Source organism: Papio anubis, chromosome 13 (genome assembly GCF_008728515.1).
Source record: "Papio anubis isolate 15944 chromosome 13, Panubis1.0, whole genome shotgun sequence".
Taxonomy (NCBI): Eukaryota; Metazoa; Chordata; class Mammalia; order Primates; family Cercopithecidae; genus Papio; species Papio anubis.
The window spans coordinates 48,101,280-48,123,064 of record NC_044988.1 but is presented as its reverse complement, the minus strand read 5'-3'; the positions used below and the strand labels follow the sequence as shown (position 1 = coordinate 48,123,064).

The 21,785-nt window shown below is 42.5% G+C and overlaps 1 protein-coding gene across 4 annotated transcripts in view; it reads left to right on the top strand.

Moving 5' to 3' along the window:
- Positions 1–21,785, top strand: part of SAXO1 (stabilizer of axonemal microtubules 1) — a 120,834-nt gene that overhangs the window by 63,316 nt on the left and 35,733 nt on the right. The window contains exon 1 of one of the 4 annotated variants that reach the window (XM_031654271.1): positions 15,145–15,215. The exons of the other annotated variants lie outside the window; for them this stretch is intronic. The gene's annotated coding sequence lies outside the window, so the exon portion shown is untranslated. Of the gene's footprint in view, positions 1–15,144; positions 15,216–21,785 lie in introns of those variants that run through there. 4 annotated transcript variants of the gene reach the window in all.

Below are 21,785 nucleotides of genomic sequence, written 5' to 3'. Positions count from 1 at the left end.
TAAGGAGATGAATATTGTCTATCCCTGCTAACATAACATCCATTCTTCAGCCCTGGGTCAAAAAGTAATTTCAAATTTCAAGTCTTATTTTTTAAGAAATACATTTTGTAAAGCTGTAGCTGCCATAGAATGTGGTTAACCCCTAACAAGAGTCAGCATGTCCTTTGAAGATTTGAAGCCAGGCGTTGACTGGTATTGACCTTCTGGAAAGGATTCACCATTCTAGATGCCATTAAGAACATTAGTGATTCGTGGGAGTGGGGTCAAAATATCAACATTAACAGGAATTTGGAAGAAGTTGATTTCAACCCTCATGGATGACTTTGAGGGCTCTGAGACTTCAGTAGAGGAAGTCACTGCAGTTGTGCTGGTAATAGCAAGAGAACTAGAATTAGAAGTGGACCCTGAAGACATGAATAAATTACTGCAATCTCATGATAAAACTTGAATGGATGAGGAGTTACTTCTTATGGATGAGCAAAGAGTGGTTTCTTGAGATGGAATCTACTTCTGGTGAAAGCAGTGAACATTGTTGAAGTAACAAAGGATTTAGAATATTATAAAAACTTTTTGGTATGGTTTGGCTCTGTGTCCCCACCCAAATCTAATCTTGAATTATAATCCCTACATGTCGAGGAAAGGATCTGGTGGGAGGTAATTGGATCATGGAGTGGTTTCCCCTATGCTGTTCTCATGATAGTGAGTGACTTCTTACAAGATCTGATGCTTTAAAAGTGTTTGGCAGTTACTGCCTTGCTCTGTCTCCTGCTGCCACGTAAGACATGCCTTGCTTCCCCTTCACCTTCTGCCATGATTTTAAGTTTCCTGAGGCCTCCCCAGCTGTTGCAGAACTGTGTGTCAATTAAACCTCTCTAGTTTATAAATTACCCAGTCTCAGGTAGTTCTTTATAGCAGTGTGTAAATGGACTAATACACTTTGTATTTTTGCTCCTTTTTTTTTTAATCTCCTTTTTTCTTCCTTGAATAACCTCTCTGCTAATGGTCCATCTGGCTAACTCTACTCAGCCCAAGTGTCACCTCATCTTTGAAGCCCTTCCTGATTTCCTCTGCTGATTTAGGTGCCCAGCATCCTTAGTGCTCACACTGAGCTTGATAAAATACATCTATCAAAACAATTACCTTGTAGCATAAATACTCATTTCTCCTGATTGGACTCTGAAGTCTGAGACTGTAGCTTTTAGTTTGTATCTCCATAAATGATCACAGGCTTGCTATATAGAAATTCAATGAATGAATTAAGGTAAGATTTCCAATGTATTTTGCTCAGCAAGTCTTCAAAAGCAGTTACATTCAAAAGCAGACGTTTCTACATCCAGTGAGTTAACATAGGTGAATGTAATGGCTTTGGTAAAGAAGTTATCTGAGTGAAAAACTAATTGAGTTATTCGGTCAGCCTCAGCTTATTGCTCTCCCTCCCAACTGACGTTATATACAAAGTCACCAGAAGGAAAGGTCTGCTCAGAGTAACCCTTCTGCCATGGTGACTCTGTTGGAAGTCATCCAGTGACACAAGACCCTGGAGGCAGGAGCTCTTGTCCCTGGCCCTTTCATTTTGTGTGTTTCATTGTAGTTTGCAGAGCTTTTCCTAGGAGACTGGTTGCCTGCCCTGATGTGTCAGAGCTCCTGGCGGAGCCCCAGATTCGGGCTCCCTTGTACACCTTCTCTGGGGAGGGAATTTTATTACCCAATAAAAATTGCCACGGAATTCCAAGAAATGTGACATTGAAATTCATCAGGCTGTTTTATCGTGTGACGTTTTCTTGTCTTGGTGCCTGGGACTAATGGCCAATGGGTTTGCATTATCTCTAAATTTGGGGGCAACTGTATCTTCATTGGTTGGAATCTTAGTATTGAGGATTGTGGCAGGTTTTGGCTGAGCTGGGTGGAGGGGCTGTGCGTTCTTACCCTGCAGGTCACTCTGGTGAGTGAAGATCTAAGGTTCTCAGAATGGAGGGAGAGCATGGAGTGAAGCATGTAAGGGGCTGTCAAGGGTACTGGTTGCTCTTGTGTGGTCTGGGAGGCCTAGAGAGCAAGGAGTCTGTGCTGGGATGGGGTTTTCTTCATTCTCTTGTGTCAGGGTCTGGCTCACCCAGGCTGCAAGAGCCAAATGCCTTTAAACTTGAGTGTGGCAAGATGTAGAGGAAAAGGGTTTTGGAGTTGGGCAGAGCTGAATTGGAATTTTGGTTCTGGCACTTCCTGTGGGACCATGGGCAAATTGCTGAGCCCCTCTGTTTAGGTTTTTTTGTTTTTTTTTTCCACTTGTGAGGTAGGACTCCTGATCCCTGTGGGCCTGCTGTGAGGATGCAAAGTGAGAGCATTTTGGCAGAACTCCTGGCACATTCCAGGCCCTCAGGAGTTATCACCCCCTTTTGTGAATGTCTGTTCTAACAGTATATTAGAAAGATACAGAGGCACAGAAAGGGAGAGTGGATTTTTGTTTCTGCATGCTGGCTTAGTGAAGTGGCCAAAATCACTAGTATGACATTGATGTCGTAAGGGCTCTGGGCTCTGTGTGAGGGGCTTTAGCCTGGCCTCTTAACCAGAGGATCTGCTCAGGGGGCCCCTCTGGAAAAGGGGGGAAGGGTCAGGACGAAGCCTGAGTTCTAGTGTTTGCTTTGCCACCAACCACAAGTATGACCTTAGATAAATCACTTGCCTCAGTTTCCAGACCTGTTTGGAAATTGGTATGGACCAGCTTTGAAATTTAATAGACGTGAAAGTATTGTTATGAGACTATCAGAAAGTATTTTATAACTAAGAGTGGGGGTGGGTAGGGGCTTTCTCTTCCTTTCTTTCCCTCCTTTCCCTTCTTACCATTAACAAGGTATTTAATTATCACAATCACAAAGAAATAACCTAGAAGCACTACTGTTAAAGTGATTTCCTGTAGAGGTCTTCAGATTTATTTCCAGAGGTTCCTAGGAAAGACTTTGAAGTTGGTTTAACACTTTACACCTGCTTTGCTGTCAGGTATTGGGCTAGCGGCTGGTCAGATTTGAATTTCACAAGTCCATGAGTCAATTTATTCCTTAGCTCTTAGATAATGCTCTACCAGGATAAGCACATTTTAAAGGTGAAAATCTCCCTTTATGTAAAAATGTAAAAAATGCAGATGGGAAAGAATGGAAGGTAATATACTAAGATGTTCACTGATGGATGATTCCTTCCACTGGCTTTTCTTTTCCATTCCTTCTCCATTCCTTTCCCCCCACCTTCCAAAGCCATATCCTAACATCCAAGGCTCAAAGGCCATAATCTAAGCATTCTTTAACATCCTAGTCACCTCTCCTCCTCCCTCCTCCCTCCTCTTCCCCTCCTCCTCCTCCCTCCTCCTCCCTCCCTCTTCCCCTCCTCCTCCTCCCCCTCCCTCCTCCTCCTCCTCCCCCTCCTCCTCCCCCCTCCTCCCCTCCTCCTCCCCCCTCCTCCCCTCCTCCTCCCCCCTCCTCCCCCTCCTCCTCCCCTCCCTCCCCCTACGTCCTTGTCCCCCTCCCCCCTCCTCTCCCCCCTCCTCCTCCTCCTCCCCCCCACCCCCACCCTGCCCTCTCTGCTCAGAGCTGGGACCATTTATTCTCCCTTCTGGCAAAGGCCTTCCTTATGAAGAAGTCACATACCAGTTTTGGTGAGTCTGGAGGATTAATGAGCTGCTAAAACTCAACTTCTTCATCTCCTGAAGCTTCCTTTCAAACTACAGATTCCAAATATGACCTACCACAGCCATCTGCCACCTCCCAGTACACTTCTGATTTGTGTGCTTCAACACACACTTCCAAGCAGCGCCCAAATTCCTACCGTGGAGTCTGGGACTTTGTCAAAAGGTGCCAGAAACAGAGCTTTATGAATGAGCTCAGCGATCTCACAGCATGAAAATGACTCTAGAATAACCTAGGTTTCAGGCCTCTGCCTAAATTTAGCTTTTTAATTATTCTAATTTGTTAATCATGAAGAATAAACACTTGAGCAAGTCAGCATGTTCAAAAACCTGAGCTCCTTTCCTTTCTCAAGTAGACTCCCTTTCTAAACACCCCATTTCAGAAAGTTATACCACCAGGCTGTGTTTCCCTTCCTTTCACTTGCCCAGTACAGTCTATCACTAAGTCCTGGTGAAATGTCTCTTTGTTTTCTCTTTTTCACACTTTAGTGTAGGCCTTCATCATCTCATAGCCAGACAACTGTCACTGGTTTCTCTACTTCTAGACTCTTTAAAAAAAAAAAAAAAGAAAAGAAAAGAAAAATGAGGTCTCTCTCTTTTGCTCAGGCTGTAGTGCAATCATAGCTTACTGCAGCCTTGAACATCTAGGCTCAAGCCATCCTCCTGCCCCTGTCTCCCTAGTAGCTGGGATTATAGATATGGGCCACTCTGCTGGCTCCAGTTCTATGCTGTTATCCTCTCAGCCCATGCATTCTTGCTGGAATAGTCTCCTTGGAAAATAGGACTGGTCAGATCACTCCCAATCCAGAGTCTGAAGTCAGCAGCTGAGTCAGCCCTTCCTGGTGTGATTTTCAGCCTCATGCATATCCCCAGGCCAAAGGCTCTGGACTGTCCCACCAAGTACCCCCTGCCTTCTCCAAACTGAGCCTTTGCTCAAATCCCTGTCTTTGCACAGGTACCTACATTCACCATTGTCCAGTCATGCCTGAGGTGTAAAATCTGCCCATTCTCAGCTCTGGTGAAATTTCCTTACAAAGGCTGAGTTTATTACACATTTTCCTATCCTCACGTGAAAACACGTATGTCCTTATTTCCTTCCTCTGAGGTCCACTTAGCATGCTATGGAATTCTTCCACTTGTTTTAGTAGTATATTTAACGATTTATATAATAATCTGCTCAGTTAATCGGGAAATCTATTTGTCGGGGGAGGCTGCAAGTCTATCTCGTTCTTGGGTTTTTTCATATTGTCTAGCCTAGTGCTTTGGACCTATAGTTGCTGTATATAATTGAATAGTAGACATTCAAACATGACTTTCAATGAGGTACTAGAATAGGTTCAATGTATATAATCTAAGTTTTCTTACCTTTATTTGTGAAGAGTAAAAGCAAAAATTTAATGTTATCCCATTTTAGTAGAGTGTTCTGAAATATTCCTTTGCAGCTACTAAGATGCTGAGGCCTTGGAGTCTTTCTTATTTTTCAACTGGAGTAAACTTTCTTTGAAAAGAGAGTAACTTCAGGTCCATGAGAAAGTGGGAGCCCATGAAGAGTTGGGTATGTATAGGGTTTTGGTGTCTGCTCAACATGGGGTTAGATCTTGGCTCTTGAGCAGATTTTTTGACTTCTCTGACAGGACTCAGGTTCTCCATCTGCAAACTGTTGATAATATCTGCCTAAGTTATTTTGCAAATTTTGGATGATGGATGTATGCGTCTAGAACAGTGCCTGTTGCATAGTGGGCATGCCAAAAATGCAATAATGGGCAATTATTTTCATAGCCCTTCCACAGGGTTCAGTTAGAAAGTGGGGCATCTGCAAGTGCAGCTGCAGACTGAAAACTAACCTTATTTCAAAAGCTCACCTTGCACAATGGTTCTTATTAAAATGTGAGATTGTTTATAAAGCAGAAGATTACTTGACAGCTGACCCTGAAAATGGAGTTTGAGCTCAGGCAGGAAGGGCCAGATGTGCTGTGCTATTCCAAGCTGGGCATCTCCTCCCCAGCAGGTGAGCTCTTCAGGCCAGAACAAGCAGATGTTTGGTTTTCTGGGGTGAGAAGGCAGGACAGGGTCCTGTTTGCTCTTTCACAATGTGAGTGGCTGTGAAAGGTTGAGCTTTGGGAAGCTTGCTAGGAGCTGTCACACGTGCATGGCTTTGAAATGCGGCCTTAAAACAAATTCATCACTCTCATTGCATTTCCATTGTGGGGTTGGGGGTGGATCCAAGAAAGGATCGGAGAAGAGAATTTGGTCAATTGGAGAGCTGGCAGTTGAGTACATACTATGACCAGGTACTGCTTTTGAGTGCTAGGGGCAATGAGGGGAATGGTGACACAGAATTTAATGATAAAATCTAGTTCCACCTGAGTCTAGAACAATCGTTTTTGACTTTTTTGTGTTTTTCCTCTTTCTTTTTTTGGCAGGGTCTCATTCTCTTACCCAGGCTGAAGTGCAGTGGCATGATCTAGGCCCACTGCAACCTCCGCCTCCTGGGTTCAAGCAATTCTGCCACCTCAGCCCTCCCGAGTAGCTGGCATTACAGGCACGCTCCATCATGCCAAGTAAATTTTTGTATTTTTTGGTAGAGACAGGGTTTTGCCATATTGCCCAGGGTGGTCTGGAGCTCCCAACTTTGAGTGATCCACTGCCATGGCCTCTCAAAGTGCTGGGATTTACAGCCGTGAGCCACCACGCCTGCAGTTGTGGACTTTCTCTGAGGAAAACGTGTACATACACATGCCATTTTACATACAATTCCAAGAGGCTCATGGGTCCCCTGAAGTTCAAGGAACCCAACTTAAGAATCCTTTATTTAGTAATTAAAATCTAGTGGAAAACATAAACATGAACTTTAGATTCAGAAACACTTACTTCAAGTTTGTGTTCCACCCCTTACCAGCTGTGTATCTCTTTTTCTTTTTCTTTTTCTTTTTTCTTTTTTTTTTTGAGATGGAGTCTCGCTCTGTTGCCCAGACTGGAGTGCAGTGGCACAATCTTGGCTCACTGCAAACTCTGCCTCCTGGGTTCACACCATTCTCCTGCCTCAGCCTCCCGAGTAGCTGGGACTACAGGCACTCGCCACCATGCCCGGCTAATTTTTTTGTATTTTTAGTAGGGAAGGGGTTTCACCGTGTTAGCCATGATGGTCTTGATCTCCTGACCTCGTGATCCGCCCGCCTCAGCCTCCCAAAGTGCTGGGATTACAGGCGTGAGCCACCATGCCCGGCCCAGCTGTGTATCTCACTGAATGAAAGATCTTGGATGATTTAAGCTCTGTAAGCCTTAGACAGACACCTCCTATGGTAGCTGAGAATAATAGCAGCAGCATCTGATGGGGTTGTAATGAAGACGAAATAAGTTAATAAGGAAAAAAGCCATTATTAGCAGTATGCCCAGCATATGGTAAATGATCTACACATGGTAATAAAATTATTACTAGTGAGCCTGCTATAAGGGAGACACTAAAGTATGGCAGTAATTCCTATTGGCATCTGAGAAGAAAGTATGAACCACAGTTTTCAGTTGAGGTTTTGTATGTGAAAGAATTGTGGAAATCAGCATGGTGGGGGTTTCTGTTACAGGCAACAAATTTATTATAACTGTCTCATGCCAGTTTATAAAAGAAGGCAACCACAGCAGGATTCCATAGGGATGTTTCAGTGGTTATATAGTCCACGAAGATGACCTCATTGGATGGAATAAATCTCTCTCAGTGACAGCTAAATACTGAGCTATAATTCATTAGCAATAATGAAGAAAAAGGATAAGATGATGATGATAACAGCCATGAGCTAGTGAGGCTTTTCATGTGCCAGGCATTGTGCTAAGTGCGTCACATTTGTTTTGGTTTGTGGTTTTGTGGGGTCCTTCCTGATGAAGCTTGAGGACTTTGACTTGGTGTAGCTGGAGGACAGCAGGCTGTGTGCACACGTGTGCATGTGTGCACTAGCTAAACCAGTTTCTTATCAGCTTTCACTCATTTGACTGCTTTTGGAGCCATGACTTTTAACATTTTGGAATGTCCTCATTGGAAAATGAAAGTTTATCATGCAACGTGTAAGATTACAACCACAAGACTCAGGAAAGCGTCCCTGAGCTTGGGGGAGAGTTACAATTAACCTCGTAAAGAGTGCGGATGAAAGTCTTTCCCATAGTTACAATCAAAGACACTTTAGGCCACTCTTTCCCCAGAGGAATAGTTGCTTTTTATGGCATGTTTTAAAGTTTTATTTCAAAAACAGTCAGCATCTTAAAGCAGAATGCTGTATGCACCCCAGGACTTCACTTACAATGTGTTTTTAGTTTTCTCAATCATATTACCAAGTTTCTGGCCACGACATGAGCTGCTACCCTCACAGACCTGCACGCAGAAGGATTTAGCCTGACTTGCTTGTGCTTGTAGCAAGAGCTCGCTTCCAGATCTCTCTGCTATTTTCTGCTGAGAGGGAAGTTAGGAGTCGGCATTATTATGTTAGAAAAGACCACCTTTTCCAGCCCTCACGTTTTTCAGTCCTAGAGAAGAGATGAACCCCAGTTCCATGCAGTTCTTTCTACTCTTAGTACTCAACTGCTCCTCAAACCCAAGAGAACAATTTTTTTGCCCATAACCTGGCTTAGAGTGCTTCCTAATTATGTCATGTGTGCACACATGGGCATATCTATGTGTTTTAACTTAAATATTGGAATGTTATGTTTTTTCCTAAGACATAGGCACTGTGACTGGATTACCTTTGGATGATAATCTTTCAGTGAGCACCTAAGTATGGCAGGGAAAGATAAGTAGTCTAGTAGCGCCAAGGTGCTAAAGTACTGCTGTGTTAGTTCGCAACTGTGTTTGCGTGGAGTTTCAGGGTGAGTGAAACTTACATCTCTCTTGGTCTGTCTGCTCCACTTGAGCTGCAGTTCTTTCTTTTGGGTCTCACTTTTCCCTCAGCACAATTTTCAGCTTCTGCTGGGCCTTGGGTTTTCTTGTTCAAAGAATGTTTTATGTGCTCCCTCCACCATAATATGTGCTCTGATAATGGCTAGAGAAAAGCATGGGGTTTGAACCAAATCTGAATTTGTATGGTCTCATTTATGCAGTGTATGTATAAATTTGTATGCTGTCATTTGTACAATGCATAGGACTGCTGTGGAGGCCTTCTCACTTGTCACTATGCCTAGAGTTTATCCTTTGATCCATTGACACTGATGTCAGGGTCTAGCTTTGTTAAACAAGTGCAAATCATACCTGCCACCTGTTAAAAATCCTCTAAACCTCCTCATTGCCTGGAGTAGGGAGGGCAAATGATTCAATTTCAGGTGCCAATTGGCAGGGGTGTCTGAAGTTTGTGCTCTCTGAAGTGCATAAAGTGCTATGATAGACATGTCTGATATATGTGCAGAGTGGTAGTAGCAGCAGGTGTGCCACCTCATCACTAAGAAGACAAGGTCTGAACTTCTAAGCATGGTCCATAAGACTCTTCTTGATCTGGTTTCTATCTACCTGTCCAGAACTATTTATCCTTCCCCAGCTTGCACCCTCCCCGCTTCCCCAGCACCCGTGCTGTCACTCCAGCATGGCTTTGCCTCTGCCCAACTTCCGCTGGAAATCTCTTGCCTGTTGTTTCTCCATGGCTGCCTCATCCTTCAACACCTGATTCAAGTATTACTGCCTTTGAAGCCTCCACACTTTTTTGCTCCTTAGCCACACCTACACGGTCATGATGATGCCAACCTTGATCATATGGTCAAGGTTGAGGGTCTGCCAGATTTCTCCACTGTAAAATCACCATGTTCCCTTTGTATCTTATTATGATGGAGAGAGATTCTGATATTATACTAATATCCTGTTTCTTACCAAAACTTTACCCATCAGCCTTAGCATCCATCCATGGTTGAATGAATCCACCTGAATCTACCACTGTCACCACCATGGTTGCCAAATGGTGATGGCTTATTTTCATCATTTCTTCTACATTTATTATTTGGCATTCTGTAAGAAAGAGCTTTCTCTTCTCCCCCATTTATACGTGTGTATGTATATGCGGATATATATACACACACACATATATATCTTAGTATGTACTCATTGATCTATTTTGTTCAGTGGGTTATAACCTATTACTATCATCATTTATTTTAATGCTCAAATTATTCCGTTTGAGCTCCTTCCAGCTGTCTCCCGTGTCCTTTTGACATATGTTCCTTATCCATTCAGCATTTCCTGACTTTCTGACACAAGATATTCCAAGCTCATCTTGTATTTCTCTACCTCAACCGTCAAACTTTTTTCTAACAGCTCTGCCTCCTTTTACTTGAGGTTAATATTTAGAAACCAAGGTCTGATTTTTCACTGTGTTTGTTGCTTCTATATAGATACACAACCCAACGTGCATATCAATGTGCACATATACATAATACACACAAACGCATGGAAAATAACTCTTTCCATATCTGTGCATGTATATGAAAAACCCATCAGTTCATACCAATACTTCAAATTCCGTTTCAACATTCCAGAGGTCTTTCTAGCTTTCTTCTTTCCATGTTTAGAAATAGATTTTGAGGATGAGAACCCGGCTCCTTCTATTTTGAATATATTTACTAATTTGTAAAACGTAACCAATCTTCCTAGCTATTCTGGATGCCTCTTCTGCCCCATTGTACCTACAACCCCTTACTGTCTGCTTCCTTGGCCATAAGGGCACACTGCCACCAACATAAGACATAAGGACCCCGAGTTTTTAGATACTGAGCACCAATGTCAAGAAGGGAAGATGGATCGTGGTAGGTGAGTTCCTTTAAGGCAAGGAAATATGTACATTATCTTTCTTTCTAATTATTACCCAACACAGTGCATGGCATATAACAAGAGCTTTGCGAATGTCATATGGATGAATGAATAAGTGGGCAAATACATGAAAAGACAAAATGGTACATTGTTTAACTTGTGCATATTACAGGGATTACCGGGATCAGGATATAATAGGTAAGACCAAGCACTTTCTGTATCTGAGAAGATTTTTGTCTCTTTTCACTCAAGTGAGTAGCTTTGGAAAGCTGCAGAGGAAAGGGATCAGATACCAGGGATACCTGCTTAAGTAGCCAGATGAGCTGAAAGAAACTCTGGTCTGGAATTAGTTGACAGATGAGGCACCCAGTTTGTCTTACCAGTGCAGCACCAGGCACACGAGGGCCATTTAACCAGGATGTGTAATGATGATGATAACGGCAAGACACGTCTGGGTTTTGGCTGTTTCATTTTGTTTGAGATTGCTGTGTGTGTGCGCTAGAGATAACACAAGGCAACACTCTAGAGAAATCATTCCTATCTACCTATGTGTTTCTGAAATTTCATTTGGCATGCGGTGTCCTGTGATACCCGTCTACAATTCTGCTGAGATGTGCAGCTGTATGGCCACTGTATTGAATGCCACTTTAAAGGTGCTGGTACTTTAGATGATTCTTCTCTAGTAGTGTGCAGTTGTACATAAATATGCACAAAGCTCATTTTATGCATAATTAAAACCAGGTATCATTCCATTAGAGTTTTCACCAATCGACACTGACAATAAATAAATAACACATTATTTTGTTGACTCATTTTGGGAACAGATTCTGTTGGGTGGTCACTTGAACTACTTTCCCAACCCCATTTCTCTTGCCTATTTTCCAGTGTTCTGACTCCATACCTTTGATTTTGCAGCTCCCCGTGCAGCTGGGGGTGGCTTTATGCCCTGATTTTAGTCAGTGAGAGGGCTGTGGGGAGTGTTTTTTTTCACTTTTCCTTTGTCTGGTGGCAGAGGGTGGGATCCTGAGTACCTGAGGTTGCTGCCACTGCTTTCGTGAATGGCCTTTGCCTCCCCATGTGTACTCCGGGTTGGAAATGGCCATGGCCTTAGACCCAGAAGGACTCAAGGCTTAGTGCAGTGTAGGCACAAAGAAGAGAAACAGACGTAGGGGCTGGACAAAGGAATAGCAAAGAGGAGAGTATAAGTAAAGAGATGGAATTTTGTAGAAGCTGGAGGAGGCCCTGCTGTTGGTACCTTGGGCTTCTTAGAGCCTCAGAGATGGAGACTCCAGGTCCACTTCCTCTTGAATGCCCTTCTGTGTCTGATCTGGTTCTATGAGGGTCCTTTGTAGCCCTAGACTGTTTGTGTAGCATGACTCACAACGTCAGGTTTTGAGTTTTTTTGTAGACCTTCTGTTCTAATAAGGTTGTAAAGATTGAGATAATACAGATAAACAGGTAAGAACTGTGCCTGCCACACAGTCAACGCAAACGTCGAATATTCATATTGTTATCATTGAAGTTGTACAAATGTATTGGTGCACAAATTCTATACATTTATGAACAAAAGGGCAAAGGTCTCATGGAGCGCAGTCTCCAGTCAGTCTAATAGAAACGTATGGTGTTTGTTTCTTCACTAATTTGAGATGAGAACAAGAAGATGGCTACTTTGCAAAGATGAGAGTAAGCTGAGAATTTTATTTTTGTGAATCTTGTTTTTTGTAAAGAAGGGCTATCTTCTACCAGAAATAAAAAATGGAATGAATGCCCTGCCTGTTTTCTCCTAACACCTCTTCATTCCCTGAACTTCGCCAGCATCTGGGAGGTCCAGTAGGAAATGCTCTTTAAATCCTCTGCATTCTTCCAGAAGCCCAAGGGGTTTAACAAGTTCTGACTTCAGTGAAAACATATAAACCAAAAGTACAATTTTTCCAACGTTGTTCTTTATACTAGAAATCTTCTTGTGTTTGTCAAGCAACAAAAGCAAAACCTGGCTCTTTTGTTATTGATTACTAGTGAATCAATATAAAACAGGATATTTGGGGGTGAGAGTGGGTTACCTTTAACATTTTACATTGCTATATTTTATTGAAGGAGTGCATTTTACACTATCTGTAAATTTTAATTTCCAGTGAGAATATATTGAAAAAGTACAGTTGGAAAGGGGTAACCTAAAAATTTTCCCTTTGGGCTAAACATCTGAGGAAAAGTAGAGAAAAAAATCATTAGTGAAATCAGAGACAACTTTGACATACTGAATTATGAACACACAGCACAGGGAAGTAATTTCATTCCAGCTGCTCAGCTGTGGTAATAATCACACTTGAAGTCCAGCCTCCTACTTGTTTTGGAAAGTAGGGGGTGTCTTATAACAGTGAGTTAGGTCCCTAAGAATCACATGCTTGTTGAAGAATATTTTTGGTAGTCAAAGAAACAGGCGTAGTGAAATGAGGACATTTTTTCTAAAGTCATGCCATTCATTGTTTAAATTATCTTTCTTTTGCTTTAGTGACATTATAGGGGATTTGGTTCCTATTTTGAAAAGCTCCATAGAGACAGAAAATATAGATTAGCACTGGTACATTTTGATGGAAGATGCGACAGTTGAGATTTTGGTTATCTGTTGGAATTCTGAAAGTTTGGAGAATTGAAGCAAGCAGCAGTGGGGCATGGGGAATATTCAGTTTTGGCAGCTTACAAGCAGTGGGGAAAATCCTCGCTGCTCAATTGAATTCGGCATTGGCTATCAAGTCAGGATCTTCCTGTCTGCACATCTTGCTCCACCACTTGCTGCTGCAGAAAGGCCCCACTCGGGACAAAATCACTCCCTTTGATAGCTGTTCAGGTAGGAAAAGGTATGGGTTGGGTAGGAGGGCTGGTGCAGGTCAGACTGGGGTTGGGGGTGAGGGGACAGGGAAGCCCAGGGGAACCCATTTATCCTCCTCATTACCTGCAGCATGAGACAGGGCCACACTTAGAGAAGGAAAGACTCCTGAAGCCTTAACGCAGGGAGACTTTGGCACTGAAAACCTGACAAGGAGGCTAAGAGACCTTGGGCTAAGTTTTGGGGCTCAAGGCAGTGGGACAACTATAAACATTGAAATGCCGGGGAAGCTGCGTAGCAATAGTAATTCAGAAGGCACTTGAGGACTCCAGGACTTCCAGTAATTCCATCCGTGTCATAAAACGCATGCTTGTACCCCAGAGAGGGATGTTGGGACACTGGGACAGTCTCTTGAAGGAGATGAAATGCAACTGTTCCAGGAATCTTGTCCTTTGGGCCTTTTGGCCCCACTCAAGTTGTCGCCAGTTCACCTGCTGAGACACAAAGCACAACTCTAGGGCTGTGTCTCATATGCGTGTAGATAGATTTGGGTAGGGAGCAGTGGCAGCGACCACAGCCTAGGGCCAGTGTTTGTTTATAGACTCATCCAGAACTTCCAGTTCTTTGCCTGAACTTGAAGCTAGGAGAGGAGAGGAGGAATCTTTTATGAGCTGCTTGGGGTTAATCTGACCTTGAAGGTGACAGCTGAGGGTAATCCTAGCCAATACCTAAGCATCCCCAAGAAAGGGGCAGTGAACACACAGCACTTGATTGTTATTTATGCAGGATGAGGAAAGGGACTCGTGGAGGGAGAAATGATGAAGCAGATTAATACATGTTGAGTGGTTGATGTCAGCTGGCTGGTTGAAATTAACATGGTGTATAGCATAACTGTTGTCATTTTTACCTTAATTAATTTTATGAGACATTTAACATAGTCACACATCAAGCCAAACATCTGGGGCTATATGGATGGTGGCATTTATCCAGCTGTTTACACTCCCTACTTTCCAAGTATCAGCCACGCTCACTGGGTCCCATCCACTTGCAAGCTTAGTAAGGCAGAGGCCATACAATCCCCAACTCCAAGCTCTGTGCTTATGGGTAGAGGAGTGTCCTTATATTCTGAGAGATCAAGTTGAATTTTCCTCAGAAAGGAATGAGATGTAATGAAAAGAACATCCTTTTAGGAGTCAGCAAAAGAGGCATTAGCCCTGGTTTTAAAATGGACTGTTCTATGATATTGAGCAGGTTCTTAACCCCACTGGCCTTGCTTCCTCATCTGGGATATTGGTGATGGCGGCAGCTGTAGCAGAAGTAATAATTTCTGCCCTGCTTAGCTCTCAGGGCTGCAGAAAGAATAAGATAAGACTGTATAGCAAAGCTCTAGAAACTGTGTGTTTCACAAATTGTTCATCCAAAAATATTAAGTGTGTAGGTGTTCCAGGCAATGTGCTTAGCTGTTTATATAATAGTGAACAAGATACCCCCTTCCTCACCAAGGAATCTAGTTTGGGTGATAAAAAAGCATTTTTTAATATTGTGGAATTAATGCTGTGATAAAAGTAATCTACAGTGTGCTGTGCAAGCAACCCAGTCTTGGGTAGGGGTGAGATAGGGGGTCACGAACAGTTACTGTTTTAAAATAGGGATTAGAGGGGCTTTGGGTTTTTTTTTTTTTTGCAATGCCTGGAAGAGAGCCTTGGAAAGATTTGTTTAGCACAGCTGTTGGGTTTTGTCCGAAATTCACAGGGTCCTAGATTGCTTGCGAAGAGAGTGAAACTCCAATCAAGTGAGCTTGCTGGTTTTTGGCTGGAGGACACTAAAAGGCCATGTGGGAACAAGCCTACTGCAGCTGACACAAACTTCAGAGTGTGAGAAGGGACGCTTCCTTTGGTTGTTGGCTCTGCATTTATCATCAGCTTAAATCAAGATCCTGTTTTATCCAGGTGGTTGGACTAAAGCCTATTAGCCTCAAGGGAAGCTCTTACTTAAGCAGATACACACTTGTTTCATGTAGGCCCCACTGCTTAGGGATTTGTATTCATATTTCCTTAATTTGGCCAAAAAAAAAAAAAAAAAAAAAAAATGCAAAAAGAGAACAGAGTGGGCCCCCATGTGTCTCATTTCCAGCATCAACAGTGATCAGGGTTTTGCCACATTGGGTTCATCCATCAATCCCAGTCATGCATCAATCCCAGCCAGCCATGTTTTTCACCCCTATCTACCTTACTATGCTTCTCTAAAAGTAGGGGCATTTTTAGCTGGGTGCAGGGGCTCACGTCTGTAATCCTAGCACTTTGGGAGGCTGAGGTGGGTGGATTACCTGAGGTCAGGAGTTCGACACCAGCCTGGCCAACATGGAGAAGCCCCATCTCTACTAAAAATACAAAAATTAGCCAGGTGTAGTGGCATGTGCCTGTAATCCCAGCTACTCGAGAGGCTGAGGCAGGAGAATCACTTGAACCTGAGAGGCAGAGGTTTCAGTGAACTGAGATCATGCCACTGTATTCCTGCCTAGGCAACAAAAGCAAAACTGCATCTCAAAAAAAAAAAAAAAAAAAAAAAAGGGACATTTTCTGAACCATGTTGCCACTATCTATCGCATCAAAAAATCCAAGGAGTTTTAGAAAACTTTTTTCACTATTTCTCCCCAAAATGTTACTTTGAGAAACTTCAAGTGTATAACACACTTAAGAGAATTTAAAAGTGAATGGCTACGTATCTGTCACTTAGATTCTATCATAACATTGACACATCTCTACATCTATTCATTCCATTATCCATGCATCTTTTAAAAATGTATTTCTGTGTGAGTGCAGTGGCTCACACCTGTAATCCCAGTGCTTTGGGAGGCCAATGCAGGTGGATAGCTTGAGCCCATGAGTTTGAGACCAGCCTGGGCAACAGGAGGAAACCTCATCTCTACAAATAACAAAAAAGGGAAGACTGGCAAGATGGCCGAATAAAAACAGCTCCAGTCTGCAGCTCCCAGCGAGTCCAATGCAGAAGGCAGGTGACTTCTGCATTTGTAACTGAGGTACTCACTTCATCTCACTGGGACTGGTTAGACAGTGGCTGTGGCCCTCAGAGGGTGAGCAGAAGCAGGGTGGGGCGTTGCCTCACCCAGGAAGCATAAGGGGTTGGGGAACTTCCTCCTTTAGCCAAGGGAAGCCGTGAGGGACTGTGTCGTGAGGGACAGTGCTATCTGGCCCAGATACTACGTTTTTCCAATGGTCTTCCCAACCTGCAGACCAGGAGATTCTCCTGTGTGCCTATACCACTGGGGCTCTGAGTTTCAAGAACAAAACTGGGCAGCTGTTTGGGCAGATACTGAGCTAGCTGCAGGAGTTTTTTTTTTTGTTTGTTTTTTTTTTTTTTTTTTTTCCCATACCCCAGTGGCGCCTGGAACACCAGTGAGACAGAACTGTTCACTCCCCTGGAAAGGAGGCTGAAGTCAGGGAGCTGAGTGGTCTTGCTCAACAGATCCTTCCCCCATGGAGCCCAGCAAGCTAAGATCCACTGGCTTGAAATTCTTGCTGCCAGCACAGTAGTCTGAAGTTGACCTGGGACACTCAAGCTTGATTGGGAGAGGGGCGTCCACTAATACTAAGGCTTGAGTAGGCAGTTTTCCCCTTACAGTGTAAACAAAGCCACCAGGAAGTTTGAACTGGGTGTAGAACCCACCACAGTGTGGCAAAGCTGCTGTAGCCAGACTGCCTCTCTAGATTCCTCCTCTCTGGACAGGGCATCTCTGAAAGAAAGGCAGCAGCCCCAGTCAGGGGCCTATAAATAAAACTCCCATCTCCCTGGGACAGAACACCTGGGGTAAGGGGTGGCTGTGGACGCAGCTTCAGTAGACTTAAATGTTTCCGCCTGCCAACTCTGAAGAGAGCAGCAGATCTCCCAGGACAGCTGTTGAGCTCTGCTAAGGGACAGACTGCCTCCTCAAGTGGGTCCCTGACCCCCATGCCTCCTGACTGGGAGACACCTCCCAGCAGGGGTAGACAGACACCTCATACAGGAGAGCTCCAGCTGGCATCTGGCAGTTGCCCCTCTGGGATGAAGCTTCCAGAGGAAGGAGAAGGCAGCAATCTTTGCTGTTCTGCAGTCTCTGCTGGTGATACCCAGGCAAACAGGGTCTGGAGTAGACCTCCAGCAAACTCTAGCAGACCAGCAGAAGAGGGGCCTGACTGTTAGAAGGAAAACTAACAAACAGAAAGCAATAGCATCAATATCAACAAAAAGGATGCCCACATAAGAATCCCATCCAAAGATTACCAACATCAAAGACTAAAGGTAGATAAATTCATGAAGATGAGGAGAAAACAATGCAAAAAGGCTGAAAATTCCAAAAACCAGAATGCCTCTTCTCCTCCAAAGTATCATAACCCCTCACCAGTAAGGGAACAAAACTAGACAGAGAATGAGTTTGACAAATTGACAGAAGTAGGCTTCAGAAGGTGAGTAATAACAAACTCCTCCAAGCCAAAGGAGCATGTTCCTACCCAATTTCAAGGAAGCCAAGAACCTTGATAAAAGGTTACAGAAACTGCTAACTAGAATAACCAGTTTAGAAAACAACATAAATGACCTGATGGAGGTGAAAAACACAGCACAAGAACTTGGTGAAGCATACACCAGTATCAATAGCCAAATCGATCAAGTGGAAGAAAGGATATCAGAGATTGAAGATCAACTTGATGAAATAAAGCGTGAGGACAAGATTAGAGAAAAAAGAATGAAAGGAAACAAACAAAACCTCCAAGAAATATGGGACTATATGAAAATACCAAACCCTCTTTTGATTGGTGTACCTGAAAGTGATGGGGAGAATGGAACCAAGTTGGAAAACACTTTTCAGGATATTATCCAGGGGAACTTCCCCAACCTAGAAAGACAGGCCAACATTCAAATTCAAGAAATACAGAGAACACCACAAAGATACTCCATGAGAAGAGCAACCCCAAGACATATAATCATCAAATTCACCAAGTTTGAAATGAAGGAAAAAAATGCAAATGGCACTGAGAGAGAAAGGTTGGGTTACCCACAAAGGGAAGCCCATCAGACTAATAGTGGATCTCTGCAGAAACCCTACAAGCCAGAAGAGAGTGGAGGCCAGTATTCAACATTATTAAAGAAAATGATTTTCAACCCAGAATTTTATATCCAGCCAAACTAAGCTTCGTAAGTGAGGGAGAAATAAAATCCTTTACAGACAAGCCAATACTGAGGGATTGTGTCACTACCAGGCCTGCCTTACAAGAGCTCCTGAAAGAAGCACTAAATATGCAAAGGAAAAACCGGTACCAGCCCCTGCAAAAACATAACGAAATGTAGAGACTGTTGACACTATGAAGAAACTGCATCCACTAATGTGCAAAATAACCAGCTAGCATCATAATGACAGGATCAAAGTCACACATAACAATATTAACTTTAAATGTAAATGGGCTAAATGCTCTAATTAAAAGACACAGACTGGCAAATTGGATAGTCAAGACCCATCGGTGTGCTGTATTCAGGAGACCCATCTCACGTGCAAAGACACACGTAGGCTCAAAATAAAGGGATGGAGGAATATCTACCAAGGAAATGGAAAGCGAAAGCACGCACACACACACACACACACACACACACACACACAAAAGAAAAGGGGTTGCAATCCTAGTCTCTGATAAAACAGAGTTTAAACCAACAAAGATCAAATAAGACCATGGCATTACATAATGGTAAAGGGATCAATGCAATAAGAAGAGCTAACTATCCTAAATATATATGCACCCAATACAGGAGCACCCAGATTCATAAAGCAAGTTCTAAGAGACTTACAAAGAGACTTAGACTTCTGCACAATAATAGTGGAAAACTTTAACACCCCACTGTCAATATTAGATCAATGAGACAAAATTAACAAGGATATTCAGTACTTGAACTCACCCCTGGACCAAGTGGACCTAATAGATACCTACAGAACTCTCCACTCCAAATTAACAGAATATACGTTCTTAGCACCACATCATACTTATTCTAAAATTGACCACATAATTGGAAGTAAAACACTTCTCAGCGAGTGTAAAAGAACGGAAATCATAACAGTCTTTCAGGCCACAATGCAATCAAATTAGAATTCAGGATTAAGAAACTCACTGAAAACCACACAACTACATGGAAAATGAATAACCTGCTCCTGAATGACTACTGGGTAAATAACAAAATTAAGGCAGAAATAAATAAGTTATTTGAAACCAATGAGAACAAAGAGACAACGTACCAGAATCTCTGGGATACAGCTAAAGCAGTGTGTAGAGGGAAATTTATAGCACTAAATGCCCACAGGAGGAAGTGGGAAAGATCTAAAATCAACACCCTAACATCACAATTAAAAGAACTAGAGAAGCAAGAGCAAACAAATTCAAAAGCTATCAGAAGCCAAGAAATATCTAAGATCAGAGCAGAACTGAGAGAGATAGAAACATGAAAAACCCTTCAAAAAAATCAGTGAATCCAGGAACTGGTTTTTTGAAAAGATTAACAGAGTAGACCACTAGCCAGACTAATAAAGAAAAGAGAGAAGAATCAAATAGGTACAATGAAAAATGATAAAGGGGATATCACCACTGATCCCACAGAAATACAAACTACCATAAGCGCATCTACGCAAATAAATTAGAAAATCTAGAAAAAATGGATAAATTCCTGGAAATATACATTCTCCCAAGACTAAACTAGGAAGAGTGGAATCCCTGAATAGACCAATACAAATTCTGAAATTGAGGCAGTAATTAATAGCCTACTAACCAAAAAAAAAGCCCAGGTCAAGACGGATTCACAGCTGAATTCTACCAGAGGTACAAAGAGGAGCTTTTACCATTACTTCTGAAATTATTTCAAACAATAGAAAAAGAAGGATGACTCCCTAACTCCTTTTATGAGGCCGGCATCATCCTGATACCAAAACCTGGCAGAGACACAATGAAAAAAGAAAATTTCAGGCCAATATCCCTGATGAACGTTAATACAAAAATCCTCAGTAAAATACTGGCAAACCGAATCCAGCAGCACATCAAAAAGCTTATCCACCACAATCAAGTTGGCTTCATCCCTAGGATGCAAGGCTGGTTCAACATTTGCAAATCAATAAATGTAATCCATCACATAAGCAGAACTAATGACAAAAACCACATGATTATCTCAATAGATGCAGAAAAGGCCTTCCGCAAAATTCAAAAACTCTCAGTAAACTGGGTATTGATGGAATGTATCTCAATAAGAGCTATTTATGACAAACTCACAGCCAGTATCATACTGAATGGGCAAAAACTGGAAGCATTCCCTTTGAAAACCAGCAGAACACAAGGATGCCCTCTCTCACCACTTCTATTCTACATAGTACTGGAAATTCTGTCCAGGGCAATCAGGCAAGAGAAAGAAATAAAGGGTATTCAGTTAGGAAGAGAGGAAGTCAAATTGTCTCTGTTTGCAGATGACATGATTGTATATTTAGAAAACCCCATTGTCTCAGCCCCAAAACTTAAGCTGATAAGCAACTTCAGCAAAGTCTCTGGATATAAAATCAATGTGAAAAAACCCCAAGCATTCCTATACACCAATATTAGAGAGCTAAATCATGAGTGAACTTCCATTGACAATTGTTACAAAGAGAATGAAACACCTAGGAATACAACTTACAAAGGATGTGAAGGACCTCTTCAAGGAGAGACCTACAAGCCACTTGCTCAAGGAAATAAGAGAGGACACAAACAAGTGGAAAAACATTCCATGCTCATGGATAGGAAGAATCAGTATTGTGCAAATGGCCATACTGTCCAAAGTAATTTATAGATTCAATGCTGTTCCCATCCAGCTACCATTGACTTTCTTCACAGAATTAGAAAAAACTACTTTAAATTTCCTATGGAACCAAAAAAGAGCCTGTATAGCCAAGACAATCCTAAGCAAAAAGAACAAAGCTGGAGGCATCGTGCTACCTGACTTCAAACTATACTACAAGTCTACAGTAACCAAAACAGCATGGTACTGATACCAGAACAGATATATAGACCAATGGAACAGAACAGAGGCCTCAAAAATAACACCACACATCTACAACCATCTGATCTTTGACAAACCTGACAAAAAGAAGCAATGGAGAGAAGATTTCCCTATTTAATAAATGGTGTTGGGAAAACTGACTAACCATATGCAGAAAACTGAAACTGGACCTCTTCCTTACACTTTATACAAACATTAACTCAAGATGGATTAAAGACCTAAACGTAAGACCTAAAACCATGAAAACCCTAGAAAAAAAACTAGGCAGTACCATTCAGGACATAGGCATGGGCAAAGACTTTATGACTAAAACACCAAAAGCAATGGCAACAAAAGCCAAAACTGACAAATGGGAGCTAATTAAACTAAAGAACTTCTGCACAGCAAAAGAAACTATCATCAGAGTGAAAAGGCAACCTACAGAATGGGAGAAAATTCTTGCAATCTATCCATCTGACAAA